General features: G+C 44.7%; 1 long non-coding RNA gene across 1 annotated transcript; it reads right to left on the reverse strand.

The window, feature by feature from the left end:
- Nucleotides 1–2,084: 2,084 nt before the first annotated feature.
- On the reverse strand, nucleotides 2,085–14,004 carry LOC108702888. Its single transcript, XR_001933385.2, has 3 exons — nucleotides 13,585–14,004; nucleotides 13,043–13,139; nucleotides 2,085–2,332 (listed from the first exon to the last, which is right to left on the reverse strand). It is a non-coding gene; the product is annotated as an uncharacterized LOC108702888 (long non-coding RNA).
- Between the last annotated feature and the right edge of the window lie 4,078 nt (nucleotides 14,005–18,082).

The raw sequence follows: 18,082 nt of genomic DNA on the forward strand, positions 1-18,082 counted from the left end.
ATGAAGGAAATAGTAGGACAATATGTCAATATGTCTACAAGATGCAGACAAGAAGCCAAGACAGTAGGGCAAGAATGAGACAGCAGGACAAGATGTACACACTAGCAGCAATATGAAGACAGCAGGGCACATAGAAGACAACAGGGCAAGGTGTCTACAAGTATAGACAGGAAGAAGAGACAGTAGGGCAAGTTGGCGATAGCAAGACAAGATGTAGATAGTAGGGATGAACAGAATTCGGTTCGGGATTTGGCCTTTTTCAGCATGGTTCGGATTCGCCCTAATCCTGCCAAAAAACGGAATCCTAATTGGCATATGCAAATTAGGGGTGGGGAGGGAAATCGCGTGACTGTCACAAAACAAGGAAGTAAAAATGTTTTTCCCTCCCCTAATTTGCATATGCAAATTCGGTTTGGTATTCTGACAAATCTTTCATGAAGGATTCAGGGGTTCGGCTGAATCCAAAATAATCGATTCGGTGCATCCCTAGTAGATAGTATTACAAGATGAACACAGTAGTGCAATGGAGACAGCAGAACAAGGCAGAGACTAGTGATGAGCAAGTCTGTCCCTCGAAAAGTTTGTGAATTGGCTAAAAAATATTTGCATTGACATCAATAGGTAACAAAAAATGTTTTAACGCGCCACAATTTTTTTATGCGTGCAACTTTTTTTTCCTCACTCCAAATGCTTTAAAGTCAATGGGTGTTTTTTTTTTTCTTGTGGCGACTTTTTAGTCTCTTTTTAGTCTGGACAAATTTTTTTTGCAGCAAATTTTTTCACAGAGAATTTTTTCTGCAGTTTGCGACATAAATGGCGAGAATCCATGCCTGGCAAAAAAAATTTGCTTATTGCTAGCAGAGATAGAAGCACGAGATGCCAAGTAGCACAAGATGGACACCTTGGGGTTAGATAGAGACAATGGGGCAAGAAGAAGATATTTGGGCAAAGTGAAGACAGTAGGACAAGATGTCTACAATAATTAGACAGGAAGACAAACAGAAGGGCAAGGTGGAGACAGTGGGGCTGGAAAAAGTCGGAGAAGATGGAGACCGCTAGACAAGATGGTGACCGTTCTAAAGTACTGATGCTCTGCACTGGTAAAAATGTGTTTTCTTCAGGAAGACTACATTTATACCATATATACAAGCTGCTGTGTAGCCTTGGGGGAAGCCATTTAGTCTGAAAAAGGGGTAAAAGGCACAGGGTATGTAGCAGATAACAGATCAGCTCTGTAGAATACAATGTTTTTTCTGTTATCTACTATATAACCTGTGCCTTTTTCAGATTTAATGACTGCCCCTATGGCTACACAGCAGTATGTATATATAAACTAGTAGTCTTTCTAAAGCAAACACACCAGTTTTACTAGTGCTAGTGCACACAGGTCCGGATTTGTGGAAAGGCCGCCAAGGCCTGTGACTGACTGCAATGAGAGGCACAATAGGCCCTGGTCCAACTTGGACCCTCACACAGGCAATAAATAATACACAGACCTGGAGCATCAGCAGGCTGAGCCCAGAGACCCTGCTGGCAGTTCAGATGAGCTCCATGTGACAAATGAGATGGATACTTGGGGGGTGGGGAGCCAAATTGATTGAGCGCTTGCTAATCTAGGTCACATGATGGAGGATGAATCCCATTGGTGCCCATTGCCATGCGAAGGAACAGGAAAAGAGATATTATATCCCCAGCAACTGCAGTTTCAGCTTGTGACCCCTACAGGCACCTGTAGATCCGTGTCCCACCATTCACACAGTATAAGAGCAATAGTCACAGTGTGGGATCCAGTGCAGGTCCCTGATGCAACACAAGCAGCATCACTGGCCTAAATACTGATCCCCTGAACGCCCATCAGTCCCTGGCCCCTCCCATCAGCACTGACATCACAGCAGGGTGCAAATCAACATGGCTTCAGTCTTGTTTTTCTACTTTACACCCTGTGCGTCTGTCAGTAACTACTCCCTGTTGTCTGTCATGCCAGTGTCCCCAGCAATACTGCAGCCCCCCAGCACCCCCACTTGCAGCACAATACAGGGGGGCTACAAAGACTCTCCCCACACATCACACAGGGTTTTTCTGCTGAAATTGGTTTTATTATGGATTATTCTCCCCTGGGAGAAGCAAAGGGCGACTTGTCTCAATAAAAATACAAAAATAACTCTGTAGTCAAAAATTATCAAAAAAATGTTACAGAACAGAAAAATACACAGTCCAGAAACATGTGACTAACAATCATCCTCCTCATCATCCTCCTCATCATCACCCCTTTCCGGCTCCTCTTTCAACATTCCCAAGTAGTCACTGGCCAGATTCTTCCTGGGCAAAATATCTGCAACGAGAAGCAACACGGGACCTGAGCTCTGGCCACTCCCATCAGCCAATGGCCACACCCTTCAGCAGAGCTCTATGTTCAACAAATCTGCATGCTGCCTCTTCAGGCAATGGTTGACACTATGTTGGTGGGACCCAGGACACAGGAGACATCACAACGTGCCAAAGATTTCTCTCCCCCTGATGTACCTGTCCTGCCTCTTCTAATGCAGGTTGGGTAATGTAGTTTTTGTTTAACAATTTGCTGACTGGTGTAGAAAGAAGCTCAGTCCCTATCACTGCACCTGTGATTGATGGAGTTGTACTACTACTTTATTACTACTACTTTACTACTCTGCAGAATCATGTGAGAGCTGCTATTTGATTCTGCAGTTGATCCTTATTAAAGGAGAACTAGACCCAAAAGTTAAAAAACCCTACCCCCTACCCTACATAGACCCCCCTCCTTCCAGCCTAAGTGTTACACCGGGCAAATGCCACTTACTCTTTAAATAACCCTCCATGCAGATTCTGTCCGGCGAAGTTCACAGGCACCATCTTATTCTCTTCGGTAATGAGATCTTATAATGATGACCATCTTATAATCTTCGGAATGAGACCAGCATAGCAGCACATGCGCAGTTAGAGCAATTTTCTGGTTCGCGACAACTGAGCATGCGATGAACCTCATGAAAATTGCCGAAGCCAATTCCAAAAGATTAAGTAAAGAGTTAGGGGCATTTACCCGGGGGGAAGCTAGGCTGGGAAGGAGGGGGTCTATGTAGGGTAGGGGGGTAGGGTTTTTTATCTCTAGGGTTGAACTACACGGATGTTTTGACATGCAATACCTTCCATTCCAATGCCTTGCGAGGAAGCGCAGAATCTAATATAAGTAATAGAAATGTCGGACATTGTTGCAGTGTGCATCAGACACGACATGTATGTGTACGATGCATGTTGCAACAGTCGTGTCAGGTGCACGCTGCGACAACGTCCGACATTTCTATTACTTATATTTTGATTCGGTGCTTCATTGCGACGCAACAAAAGGATCGCTGTGTAGTTCTACCCTTAAACTAGAACTGTCAGTTGCAGGGGGCAGATGGGCGTTGTAGTGGGAGTTGTAGTTCAGCACACACACAGGGCCCCTATTAGAAATATAACAAACAAGGGAAAGTTGTGCTCACCACTAGTTTTTTAAAACCATTAGGCGGGGGTGCAATGAGGGTGTGACCACAAAATACATATAGACACATACAAGAGTCCTCTGCACTCAACCCATTATCAATATATTTAAGCGACATTTTGTGCATACTGCTACTGAAAAATGCCTTACCCTTTAAACAAAACAGGGATTGTTTGTCCATATATTGCAATATATTTAAGCTGGCCAACTACGTCAAAGTCATCCCATATCTGGCCAGTCCTACGCTCAATTTTCATCTGCTGTATGCACAAAATGTCTCTGTCTTAAATATATTGATAATGGGTTGAGTGCAGAGGACCTCTTGTTAATAAAATATGGGGCCTGGGGTAAAAGTAAAGCTTGCGGCAGCAAAAAATGTACTGTGTGTGTGGGATTGCCAAAATTTAACGTCTCTTTGCCACACCTCTAACCATAATTACCCAGACATACAAATAAGATCACTGCAGAAATTGGCAATAAGCATTATCCACAGACATACCAGTACGAAACGGCCAGTGAGCACATTGACCTTAGACATGCCAGTAAAAAATGACCAATGTGCATATTAATCTCAGACATGTCAGAAATGAGGACTGAGGTGACTGCTCGAGGCGGAGATCCAGCTGAAGACGGCAGTGGCAGCTCGAGGCTGGCTTAGAACAGTGGTGACTGCTAGAAGTGGGGATCAAGCTAGGGCGGTTGCTGCTCGAGGCCGGCTGAGGACTGAGGTGATTGCTCGAGTCGGATCTCTAACCGAGGACTGCAGTGGCAGCTTGAGGCCAGCTGAGGACTGTGGTTACTGCTTGAGGCAGGGATCCAGCTGAGGACGGTGGTGGCTGCTCGAGGCCGGCTTAGGACTGAGGTGACTGCTTGAGGTGGAGATCCAGCCGAGGACTGCAGTGGCTGCTGGAAGCTGGCTGAGGACAGTGGTGACTGTTCAAGGCTAGTTTAAGACTGAGTTGACTGCTTCAAGCGGATCTCCAGCTGAGGACACTGGTGGCTGCACGAGGCTAGCTGAGGACAGTGGTGGCTGCTTGAGGCGGATCTCAAGTTGAGGATGATGGTTGCAACACGAGGTGGGCTGAGGACAGTGGTGGCTGCTCGAGGCGAATCTGCAGCTGAGGACAGCGGTGGCCGCTCAAGGCTGGTTGAAGACTGAATTGACTGCTCGAGGCAGGTCTCCAGCTGAGGATGCCCGTGGCTGCACGAGGCTAGCTGAGGACGGTGGTGGCTGCTTGAGGTGGATCACAAGTTGAGGACGGTAGTTGCCACACGAGGTGGGCTGAGGACAGTGGTGGCTGCTTGAGGTGAATCTCCAGCTGAGGGCAGCTGTAGCCGCTTGAGGCCAGCTGTGGACTGAGGTGACTGCTTGAGGCGGAGATCCAGCTGATGACGGCAGTGGCTGCTCGAGGGCGGCTTAGGACTGAGGTGACTGCTCAAGGCGGAGATTCAGCTAAGGACGGTGGTGACTGCTCGAAGCTGGGATCCAGCTGAGGACGGTGGTGGCCGCTCGAGGCTGGCTGAAGACTGAGTTGACTGCTCGCGGCGGATCTCCAGCTGAGGACGGCGGTGGCTGCACGCAGCTAGCTGACGACAGTGGTGGCTGCTTGAGGCGGATCTCAAGCTAAGGACAGTGGTATTCACACAATGTGGGCTGAGTACAGTGATGGCTGCTTTGGGCGGATCTCCAGCTGAGGATGGCAGTGGCTGATTGAGGCCAGCTGAGGACAGTGGTGACTGATCGAAGCTGGGATCCAACTGAGGTTGGAGGTGCTTGCTCGAGGCTAGCTGAGGACAGTGGTGGCTGCTTGAGGCAGATCTCCAGCTAAGGGCAGCTGTGGCCACTCAAGGCTTGCTGTGGACTGAGGTAAATGCTCAAAGCGGGGATCCAGCTGACGACGGCAGTGGCTGCTCGAGGCCGGGGGAGGACTGATGTGACTTTTCGAGGTGGAGATCCAGTGGAGGTCGGCGGTGGTTGCTCAAGTCCAGCTGAGGACTGAGGTGACTGCTTGAGGCGGGGATCCAGTTAAGGACGCCAGTGGCTGCTTGAGGCCGGGTGAGGACTGATGTGACTTTTCGAGGTGGAGATCCAGTGGAGGTCGGCGGTGGTTGCTCAAGTCCAGCTGAGGACTGAGGTGACTGCTTGAGGCGGGGATCCAGTTAAGGATGCCAGTGGCTGCTTGAGGCCAGCTGAGGCCGCTCGAGGTGGGGATCCAGCTGAGGATGGAGGTGGGTGCTTGAGGTGGTGTTGTACGAATTGTTTCAGGGCCACCATATGAAAGGGGCAGTTTGGAAAGCCTGCCACCTTATGAACTGTGTTACGGATATATTGTGGTTTTCCAGGAGCTGCCTCATTCTAACGAAGGAGAAGACAAGCATCCAAGACTGCCTTAGGCTGATTCACAGTCTGCTGAGCGCCTACAACATCTGCAACATCCTCGAGGAAGAAATGGACTAAATACCCTCACCTTCTCCCCCTCCCCCTAACAGGATTAATGTCCAGCTAGTGCTTAGCACATGGGTTACATGTGACCCGGACACTTAGGAGGAGAATTGAACCCTAAAGTTAAAAAAACGTTACCCCCTACCCCTCCCTCTATAACCCCCGGCCCAGCCTAGATGCTACCCCAGGCAATTGCCCCTAAGTCTTTACTTACCCCTCCGTGCAGCCTCTGTCCAGCAGAGTTCACGGCAGCCATCTTCTTCTCTTCGGTAATCTTTGGAATGATACTGGCGTAGCGGCGCATGCGCAGCTGGAGCAATTTTCTGTTTTAAGAAAACTGCGCATGCCCCGAAACTCACGAAAAATGCCGAAGCGCCGTCCTCATTCTGAAGATTACCGAAGCGGCTGAGATGGCGCAGTGAACTCCGCTGGACAGAATCTGCATGGAGGGGTAAGTAAAGACTTATGGCTATTTGCCCGAGGTAGCAGCTAGGCTGGGGGGGTCTATGTAGGGTAGGGTTTTTTTTACTTTGGCGTTTAGTTCTCCTTTAAGGCAGGGCCTTCGCTAAGTGGAAGAATAAAGGTGTGGTGTAGTGCAACTACAACTCCCACAGGCTACTGTGCAATAAAAACATAAAAGAGTGGACGCCAGGAGGTTCTTGCAGTAAAACAAAGAGGTAACAATTTATTTGTCAGAGACAAATGACCCACAGGGTTACTTACAAAGCAATGAGGCATTTGCAGAATAACATCAGCAGGCTAGGACAGGTGGATGAGACAGCTGAATGTGACTCCCCTGCGGAACTCAAGTAGTAAGGCAGACCTCCAGGCAGATAAACCTCAAAAGTAGATTGGATCCTATCCAGTGGAGTGGACAGGGAGGAGAACCTAAAGCCTGACACCGTATCCACGGTGTCCCTTCACTGTAGGCAAATCTTCCAGCCTGGGAAGCTACTCCCTGCTACACCTCCTTGATGGAGCACAAAGCTGCTCTTTCTCTCTTGCCTCTCTGCCTTACTCTCCTAGAGTGTCTATAACAGATCTAATCCTGTCTCTAGCTAACCTCATTCACGGGGTCCCTGCTCCCCAATTTAGACACTAACGTATCAGGTCCCTTAAAGGGTTTGTTTACCATTGAGATACCTTTTAGTATGATATTGAGAGTGATACTCTGAGACAATTTGCAATTTGTTTTCATTTTGTTGTCATTTTTTATTATTTGTGGTTTTTGAGTTATTTAGCTTTTAATTCAGCAGCTCTTCAATTTGCAATTTCAGCTACGGTCCAAATGACCCTAGCAACCATGCATTGATTTGAATAAAAGACTGGAATATCAGTAGGAGAGGCCTGAATTGAAGGATCAGTAATAAAAACTAACAATAACAATATATTTTTAGCCATAGAGAGCATTTGTTTTTTAAGGGACTCAGCAAAGCCCATTTGAAAGCTACAAAGAAAGAAAAAGTCAAATAAATATAAAACTATAAAAAATAAATAATGAAAACCAATTGAAAAGATGCTTAGAATGGGCCATCTATGACATACTAACAGTTAACTTAAAGGCGAACCACCCCTTTAAGGGCAAAATGGCTTTACTGGGCCAAGGTGTACCCAGGCTCAGTGGGAGCATCCAGATGGTTAGCACACCAGGAGCCAAAGAGGAAGACCCACCCCTTTCCAAGCACTATATTAATGTGGCAGGAAGTGGTCAAAACACCTCTTGGCCAATAACTAGGATATGTCAAATTTTAAACTAGATACATGGGAATTTGCCCAGCAACTAGAGAAATGAGGAAGGATAGGGATTTAAAGCCATAGAGACATATTAACCCTATGGGTCCCTACACAAGAAAAAAATCCTTGAAGTACAACCCCACAATTTTTCTTTGAATAAAAAAATGCCTTTATTTGGAACATTGGCAGGATCTGGATAAGTGATGTTTCAAGCTACACAAAGCCTTTTTTTCAAGCTTACATAGTTACATAGTTACATAGTTACATTGGGTTGAATAAAGACAAAGTCCATCAAGTTCAACCCCTCCAAATGAAAACCCAGCATCCATACATACACCCCTCTCTACTTTTAATTAAATTCTATATACCCATACCTATACTAACTATAGAGTTTAGTATCACAATAGCCTTTGATATTATGTCTGTCCAAAAAATCATCCAAGCCATTCTTAAAGGCATTAACTGAATCAGCCATCACAACATCACCCGGCAGTGCATTCCACAACCTCACTGTCCTGACTGTGAAGAACCCCCTACGTTGCTTCAAATGAAAGTTCTTTTCCTCTAGTCTAAAGGGGTGGCCTCTGGTACGGGGATCCACTTTATGGGTAAAAAGGTCCCCTGCCATTTGTCTATAATGTCCTCTAATGTACTTGTAAAGTGTAATCATGTCCCCTTGCAATCGCCTTTTTTCCAGAGAAAACAAACCCAACCTTGACAGTCTACCCTCATAATTTAAGTCTTCCGTCCCTCTAACCAATTTAGTTGCACGTCTCTGCACTCTCTCCAGCTCATTTATATCCCTCTTAAGGACTGGAGTCCAAAACTGCACTGCATACTCCAGATGAGGCCTTACCAGGGACCTATAAAGAGGCATAATTATGTTTTCATCCCTTGAGTTAATGCCCTTTTTTATGCAAGACAGAACTTTATTTGCTTTAGTAGCCACAGAATGACACTGCCCAGAATTAGACAACGTGTTATCTACAAAGACCCCTAGATCCTTCTCATTTAAGGAAACTCCCAACACACTGCCATTTAGTGTATAACTTGCATTTACATTATTTTTGCCAAAGTGCATAACCTTGCATTTATCAACATTGAACCTCATTTTCCAGTTTGCTGCCCAGTTTCCCAACTTAGACAAATCACTCTGCAAAGTGGCAGCATCCTGCATGGAACCTATAGTTCTGCACAATTTAGTATCATCTGCAAAAATAGAAACAGTACTTTCAATGCCCACCTCCAGGTCATTAATAAACAAGTTGAAAAGCAAGGGACCTAGTACAGAGCCCTGCGGTACTTCACTAACAACACTGGTCCAATTAGAAAATGTTCCATTTACCACCACTCTTTGTAGACTATCTTTTAGGCAGTTCTCTATCCAGGTACAAATACTGTGTTCCAGGCCAACATTCCTTAATTTAACCAGTAACCTTTTGTGTGGCACTGTATCAAATGCTTTAGCAAAATCTAAGTAAATCTTAACAATACAGCTTTTTATAGAGAAACATATTGCGCCATCTACTGGCAAAACACATTCGTTACGATCTTCAACAGGTTTGTTATAATGTCACAAGGTTAAATTCCATCAACTTTTAGAATGCGGAGCAACCAAAAAATAGCCAAAGTTCCAAGGTATCTGTAAGACACACGATTTAAAGACAATTAAAACCAGTTAAACCCTTAAAATATCTTGCAAATTTATTCCGTATTGAATCCCTGGGGAGTGAGGGGATGTAATCTACCATCCTCGAATGGGCACCACCATAATAATTCGGGGATATTAAACTTGTTCAACAACTTTTGCCATTTATGTAATAAAATGCCCATGTGGGTTAATGTATGTGGGTCAGATGAGTCGCCCAGTAAGGGAACGCATAAGGGAACACAAATCTGTTATAAGTACAAAAAAAAAGTGGAGCTGTTGCAGCCCATTTTGTGGAAAAGTGCCATGGGGTACAGCAGTTAAGTATCAGGTTGTGGAATTGGGAAGTGGCCATTCAAGGTACGTGCACCAGGACTCTCAGGTGTAGAGAATTGGGAGCTGATTCAACTAACCAAGCCCTACACTAGAAAAACATAGTGGGGTTAGCCTCTAGTAAGCATCAGAGTATCAAGAGTCGGATACTTGCATCCCTTAAATGTGGTGCTGGAAGCTTTTACATTTTGCCATATTGGGGCTGTTTGTGTGTGACTGCGTGTGAGTTCACACTCAGACGCAGTTCATACTTTACCTAAAAAGAGTTTCTGATAGAGGCTTTTTGCAGGGGAGCCCAGAATACTTAGCCACTGCACTGTGATACAATTGTAACTCATAAGACAAGCCAGTCTCTTGGGAGATCAGAGACTCACAGGGCAATTTCACCTTCATTAGCAGAACAACACATAAAACATGCACCTAAAACCCCCAGAAATCATAACCTGCCAAATGTTGTAAAATGAAAATGGTTTTTATGAGGTGTACCCACAAAATGGTCATGGTGAAAAATACAGTTTTGAAATCTTGGGAGATATTGAACCTACAAACATTTGAACTATAAAGTAGGGATGGGTCAAATCTGGATTCCAGCAGGATTTGGATTTGGCCCAGTCCAATTCCTGGCTGAACTGAATCATTAAAACCATGTGACATTCAGTGTTGGACTGGCCCACAAGGATATCTCCCGGTGGGACCAGGTGTCAGTGGGCCCTCATGCTGTTAATTTGGCCCATTTCATGGGCATTCCTTATTTCTATGAGAACAAAGAGACTAAATGGATGGAGTAATAGGTTATAGTATGTAAAGAAAAGAGACTAGGAGAATAGAGGTTGAGTGACTAGAGGAAGAAAATAGTACTGAGGGTGGGCCCTCAGTCTAAAGTTTTTTGGCGTGCCCCTGGTATAAGGTTTTTTGGTGGGCCCTTGGTGTCCCAGTATGACACCAGGTGCATCTCTAAAGGAGGCTTCCTGAATTGCAGAGCTATTAGGATGGGAAGGCCCAAAAGTTCATCATCTGCCTTCTATTTGGCTGCACCTTTTTCATACTGGGGGTTGCCCTTCTAAGCTACCCAGGTATCCACTTCAGGCCAGGGGTTCCCCATTTAGCATTTTGCCATTACCTTTGCATCAACTTGGGTCTTTTTTCCCCATACAGAATCCTTTTTGGGGTTTGCCTAGCATCAGCCTGAAGTTGACCTTGGCAAATTGCTTAATGAGGACAGTGTTGTGTAGCAAACTGGAAAAAAAAAAAAGATTTGAGCAGTTGATTAGCAAAGGTCAATTACTCGTTAATGTAGCCTGAGGAAAATGCAGCTTTGGTGCTTTACCGAACCCTACGTATATGTCACTCATTAATATAGCCTGAGGAAGATTCAACCTATGCCTTTGTGTTCAACAGACAGGTAGCAAACAGGCAATTTGCCACATGCTCCAAAGAAAAGGCAACTTCCTCCGAATTTACCCCCTGGGGCTTGCACGCTGGGCCCTTTGGGGGAAGAAACCAAGCGATTTGCTGCATGCGCCATAGAAAAACCAGATGGGGTGCTGGTTTTGCTGACTCCAAAGTAGCAGTCGCTCTTGAATGCAGCCTGAGGGAAAATGCCACTGGTAAGCCTGCATAGAATAGAGGGTTCTGTACAGGCATAAAGATCCCTGAAAGGTCTGAAAAATCACACAACCAGGATTTGAACTCAGGACTCCTTGGGCAGAAAACCAGTTCTCTAGGTGCTGATCCACACAGCCCAGTCCTGCTGGGTGCTGTTCCAAATGACTGTAATAACCGATAGTCCCGTTGTGCCTCTGCATTGACTGGCAGTGCCGGAAGTCCATCTTCTGCCTAATAGAATCAATACCAACCTGAGGTGCATCCAGTGTCAGACTGGCCCACCGGGATACCAGGAAAACTCTCGGTGGGCCCAGGTGTCAGTGGGCCCTCTTCCTTCTAACCATGTAGCCTATTTCATGGTCATTCCCTATTTCTTTATAGGAAAAAAATACTTAATGGAAGAATACAGTAAGTAGATATAAAAGGCTAGTTGAATAAAGAGGTTGAGTGAGGAAAGTAGGAATAATAGTGGGCCCAAAACCTAAGGTTTTCTGGTAAGCCCCCCAACATCCCAGTCCGAAACTGGTCATTCATCAGAGCAGTCTGGCACATTGTTGCCCCCACGCAAGTACAGTAAGGAGTGCATGGAGCCTGGAGCCTATGTAGGTGAATCATGTCAATGCACCAGACAAATTGTGTCTAGTTTATCATTATCCAGTTGTGGTGGGTTCCTTAAAAGAGTTCTTTTAAATTCTTTGCTCCAAATACAATACAGTGGTGCTTAGTGAGACTTTTCTATAATATAGTTTGTTATAGAATGACCAATTCTAAGCAACTTTTCAATTGTCTTCATTAATTATTATTTTAACTATTTGTCTTCTTTTTCTGACTCTTTAATCTAAAAAACAAATACTCTGTAAGGCTACAAATGTATAGTTATTGCTGCTTTTTATTACTCATGTTTCTATTAAGGCCTCTGCTATTCATATTCCAGTCTCTAATTCAAATCAATGCATGGTTGCTAGGGGGATTTGGACCTTAGCAACCAGATTGCTGAAATTGCAAACTGGAGTGTGACGGATCTATGGGGAACTGTCCTGAAATCCAGCTGATTTCTTTATGACCAGCTCTTCAAGAGTTAAATGACAAGGAAAGGCTAAATATAATATGAGATTCAAAAAAAGGGTGTACCTCCATGCATGCTATTGGTGTAGAAATCTCTTTGATGCATGTCTCTGTTTAAAAGATCTGTAGCAGACGATTTTACAAATGCTTGAAGTGCAGAATGCCAGCTACCCAGAAGTCACCGGGCTCCTCTCCTGACCCTGACTGTAGCGCATGCGCATTAGTTAAGAATTGCCTTAAGTGTGAGCACGCTCTCTCCACTGCAGCCTCATTAATATGCAAATTTATGCCCGCCCTCCATACAAGCCTGGCCAATAGTAACCAATGATGGGCGTTGTTCTGTGGGTTGTGCTAAAGCTATGTACTAAAAGGCTATAGGTGGGTGCACTCATTAGAGTCTGTATTCCTTAGTTCTCTCTGCACTGCAGCCGGTTACTACAATATATTCGGAATAGGAACAAAGGCACACTCACTACAATGCATCTGCAAAAATTCAAATCCTTTTCATTTTTATATCTGGTGAGATCTCAGCAAACGTTTCGGGGGAAGCCCCTTCATCAAGTGCTACTTACAAAATGTGTGCAAATTAACATTTAAAGGGATGGTCAATGCGTAACCCCACCTCCTGTGATTAAGTGATGACATCACAATCATGATTGACAGTTATTCACAAATCCCTCTTTATAATGTTCACATCCAAAAGGATACCAAGTACCTTAGTGCTTTATTTGTCCATGAATCATATTAGTCCATAGTTCCAGCCTTTGTGTAAGAATGTTATCCCTTGTGTCCATGTATATTCAGATATACAACTGTGAAAAAAATATTTACATGCATATATAAGCAAATAATCACAAACCCACATTTACAAGGTAAGGCTTGACATGTGTTAATAAAAGCAAGAATAGCTCAATTCCTCATTAAGTCCCATAGGTGCTAGGGTATTCAATTTCTCAATCCACAGGATTTCTTGTTGTAAGAGTAATCTGTCCCTATTCCCCCCACGACTCGGGAAATTCACAACTTGTAATACTAGCCACCTCGTGAGGCAACTTTGGAAAACGAAGCTGTCCAAGTGCCATCCGGCCAACAATTTACATCCTAGCCAACGGGAAGGCATTTAGGTGAAATTAGTCGCCCGAAGAAGAGGCTATTTGTTGCTGGGCAACTAATCTCCCCCAGTAGCCACATGTGCCACCACCCTGAAGCAAAAGGTTTAGTAGAGCCTAAAGAAACACCGTGTTGAATAAAACCTACCAGCATCGGATGAAATAATTCTAACTGTATTAAGATCCTTCATTGGCAAATTTGCTACTTCAACTTCAAAATACACCTGCAGCACCTTCCAAAAGGTTCAGAATAATCCAACAGTCATTTGCATGCCTCTCTTTGCATTAGGAGCCTTTCCTTTAAAGGGACAGTGCACAAACAGCATATATGCTCTATCAAGCTGTGAACCGAGCACATGCAGGTTACCAACTTTCTCTGGAGGAATGTGAATCCAACCCACTGGCTGTTGATAAGGCTGCACAATACTCTGTTGATGATGGAAAACATTTCACTCACGTGATACAAGTAAATATATAGTTTAACACCTTACCTGATTTACGTTCTCAACTTGAATAAGAACCAATCAACTTGATGATCCGGCAATAGGTGCTCTGATGTCCTGCTCACCCTCCCTCCGCCCAGTCTTAATACCCAGGGAGACAAGTAATAAAAACATTATAAGGAATGGCCCATATATAGATCTTATCCTGCAGGTAACTGTCCCACATCCTCTCAACTTGAGCTTTATCCAGCAGAGCACAGTGAGGAGAGCCCCAGACTTTGTTTGGATACAAACACTGACTTATTGTGCATGTGCCCAAAGGCTTTGCCACTGACTGACTGCGACTGACTGACTTTGGGCTCTTACAGACAAGCATTTTTTAACTGCGCTCTGAATTCTTTTTAATGGGACTGTACTCACACAGACGCATGTAAGCGCTGAACGCAGGAAAAATGCAACATGCTGCATCCCAACCTGCGTTCGGCGCTTACATGCATCTGTGGGAGTACAGCCACTTTTTGCGTTGCTGAGTTCACAGGTGCTTTCTTTCTTTCTCAGGATGTACCAAACTGTAGATTATGCCACGCCTAATATTTTTTTTTCAATTTCTCGGATGGGTTTTTTCTGTTTTTGCAGCTTAAGGATGGCTTGTTTCACCTGCATGGAGAGCTCCTTTGACTGCATGTTATTTGTTCACAGAAAAATCTTCCACATACAAGCACCCCCCCCCCTCAAATAAACTCCAGGGCTTTTATCTGCTTCATTGATCATGACATAACGAAGGAATTGCCCGCACCTGCCCATGAAATAGCCTTTGAGCCAATTAGCCCCTGAAAAGAAGTGATTGTGTTTAAAAAAAAGGATTTAGTTCCTCACATTTTTATGCAATCTTTTTGTTCAACCCACTGAATTAAAGCAGTCTGCAGTTCAACTGTATCTGAGTTGTTTCATCTAAAATTCATTGTGGTAATGTTCAGAACCAAAATTTTAAAAAAAATTGTCTCTGTCCTAATAATTATGAACCTAACTGTATGTTATAGAATGGGCAGGATCCAGGGTGGGATGGGTGGATCTGTATATGTGCAAGAATGACGACCTTGGGTGCAATTTGCTCACCAATAGAATTCTGTAGTGCCCAGTGTCTGCCTTGCATTACAAGATGCCACTAGGGGGCAGAACCTCACTAAAATGGGATATGAGGAAACTGCAGTCTCTGCACAAAGATCTTTTCCTAAACTCACATTTTTCTTTTCTGAGCCTTTTAGACAAATAAATACCTGGTGGCAACTGCCACCGATCTCCTTTTGGTGTCAGCACAGTCATAGGTATTCCTGGGCCAATCATTGGACCAGCCCCATGATCAATAAATACCATTGGCTCTTGTTTTTTCAGGATTATGAGCTGTCCCCCACACAGTCAGGGGATCCCATAATCTTAGTGTACAGAGTCCCCTCCTTTGTTCTGCTTTTCTCTCGTTGCTGTAGTTTTAGGACTGCAAGTTGTACTGTGGTATTTTGTTGCCTTCTAATTTTAGAAGACAGTCTGGTCAGTATGCATCCAGAAAGTTAGGGTTCAGCCCCTCTCCTATTTGATGTTTAGCCAGAGCACAATGTTTCTAGGGGTAATCAGTCTAGCAAAGCAACTAGATACAAGCTTAAATGCTTGACTGGGCAGAAAAAAGTGAGATAATTCAAAAGTCACAAAAAGAAGTGAAGCCAATTTCCATATTGTAGATTGGCACAGAAAGTCAACTTTAAGGTCAATTCCCCTGTAAAGGTCACTGTGTGGTCTGGGAGTGAGGAGTAGGGTGTACGTTTCTGTGCCAGGAAGGAGACTCTGAGCAGAAAAGGGAATCCGCCTCTTGTATTCTCTCTGCTGTAGAGCGAGTATGAGGGGGTGTGAGTGAGCTGGGGGGGTCGGGAAGGACATGGTTGTCATTCTGTCCCATTGGTCTCAGTCTCTGCTTGATACTGGCTTCCTGCTCCTCTCTGTCACATACACTCTGTACTCAGGCCCGGATTTGTGGAGAGGCCACCAAGGCCCGGGCCTAGGGCGGCAGATTTTAGAAGCTGCCCAACCACACCCACATTGGTTCAGATACACTGGTGATTTGCAGGAGATACAATCATTTTTTAAATTTCCCGTGTCCCAATCCCCATTGCTTCAGTCCCGATGATGAAAATCTGAGGAAACATAAGGGAGGAGACAGGGCAACTAATGACAGCAGGCCTTGGGGCAATGTAAATCTTGCCCTGTCTGTACTCGGAATAGGAACTAGGGCTGCTCACACACACACTGGTGCAGTGGCAATAGGGCTGCTCACATATGCACCTTTGCAGTTGCACTACAGCTGCTCACACACTCAGACCCCTGCAGTGGCACAAGGGCAGCTCAAACACACACACACACTGGTGCAATGATACTAGGGCTGATCACAATCACACTGGTGCAGTGACTCTTTAGCTACTGAAATGAACCCGCTGTGTCTGGAGTCTGTGCATGTGTGTGTTTGTTAGTGTGTGAGAGAGAGAGGCACTTTCTGCAGGTTTTTCCAATTACAGAGCAGAGAAAGAGGCTGACATCATAGCGATACGGGCCAGGCTTAGGCAGTCGGAATTACAGTGAGCTGGACCACCGCCAAGTTGTAGGACTGGACCCAGCACAGATGTGTTTAAAGCCCAACTTCCCTTTAACAACATTTTCTGGGTGCTTATAAATGTCCCCTTAATGCCCATGTACCCTGGGGACTGGCCCCTCTCTGAGCAGAACTAATATAATACCACAGACTGTTAATGGACACTACGCAGGGGTGAGAAGAACAGTAACGACACCCTTCCAGCACTCACATATATTATGCTGCTCAGTTTCTGAACTGAGACTATTGGATGTTCTCCTGCAACTTAGTTTTAGTGGTCAGTTCATTGTTGTCCTATTTCCAGCACACTCCACAGGCATTGAAGCTCCTCATTGTGTGTTTGGTGATTGGTGTGTGTGTGTGTATGGTGTGTGTGTGTATCATGATGTGTGTGTGTGTATGTGATGTGTGTGTATGATGTGTGTGTGTGTGTGTATGATGTGTGTGTGTGTATGGTGTGTGTGTGTATGATGTGTGTGTGTGTATGGTGTGTGGGTGGGGGGTGCCAGGAAGCTTCACATTTACATGTTGGAGTTTCTGATAAATAAACAGGAATTGGATTGCTTTCCCTGTTTCCTTCCTAAGCACCAAGCCCCCTTGTGGTAGAGAGACACATACCCTTGTGGTATCTAGAGCTGTTTTCTGGGGTTGTTATAAGGTCCTGCATATCAGAGGGTCACACAAAGCAGCAGCTGTATGTGGTGTAGCAAATATAGTAGAACAGAATGGAGACAGTAGGGCAAGATAGGACAAATTATTTTTCAACTGCCCCCAGTAATGTGTATGGAATAACTGAAGGGGCAGGTATGATTACAGTTTGCTTCTGTCTGATGTGGGGTACTTTCCTGACAAGGGTAGGGTAGGGTTTTAGTAGGACTTCCAACAATAAATCTGCTTCTGTTCTTTCCCCAGAGAACAGGTTTGTGGGATATTCGGATTTGCTGCTGCACAATAACACACTCCCTGATTACACGCAGGGTGAAACCTTCTTCACTGTGTTTGGGGTCTTCTTCCTGGCAGCAACATGTATCCTCCTCTTTCTTTTCAATTTCTTTTTATTGAATTTTATAATAATCCAGCAATAAACAATACATATAATAAATTGACATGCCAATTTAAAGGTATCCTCCTCATACCTCTGGGGGATAAAAGCAGCACGTAATCATAATGTGTAACCATACATATCATTGTGGTCCAGCAGTCCAGTATGGCTGTTGAACCGCAGGCTCTAGCATATTGGATGATAAATAATGGGCCCTAAACATAGTACCTTCCTAGGGCCCAGTCATTAATGTTACTCCACCTGACTTTCCTGTAACAGGAGGTAAAGTAAGGCGCTTTAACCACTGACTATTACAGCAGAATCAGGTAGAGGTTACAGAAGTGGGACCCCCCCCCCACCTGAGAGAAGAAATAAAGGTAGGGGGAATCCTCCATTATACTCTCCAAAATTTACATCACATCCTGCAATTGGCAATGGGACCACAAGATCAATGCAGTGGGTTGTTCTAACTGCCAGAGATACTCAGTATATGTGTATATATATATATATATGAGGCGCAGACAAT

The sequence above is a fragment of the Xenopus laevis genome, chromosome 9_10S, assembly GCF_017654675.1.
Source record: "Xenopus laevis strain J_2021 chromosome 9_10S, Xenopus_laevis_v10.1, whole genome shotgun sequence".
Classification (NCBI taxonomy): domain Eukaryota; kingdom Metazoa; phylum Chordata; class Amphibia; order Anura; family Pipidae; genus Xenopus; species Xenopus laevis.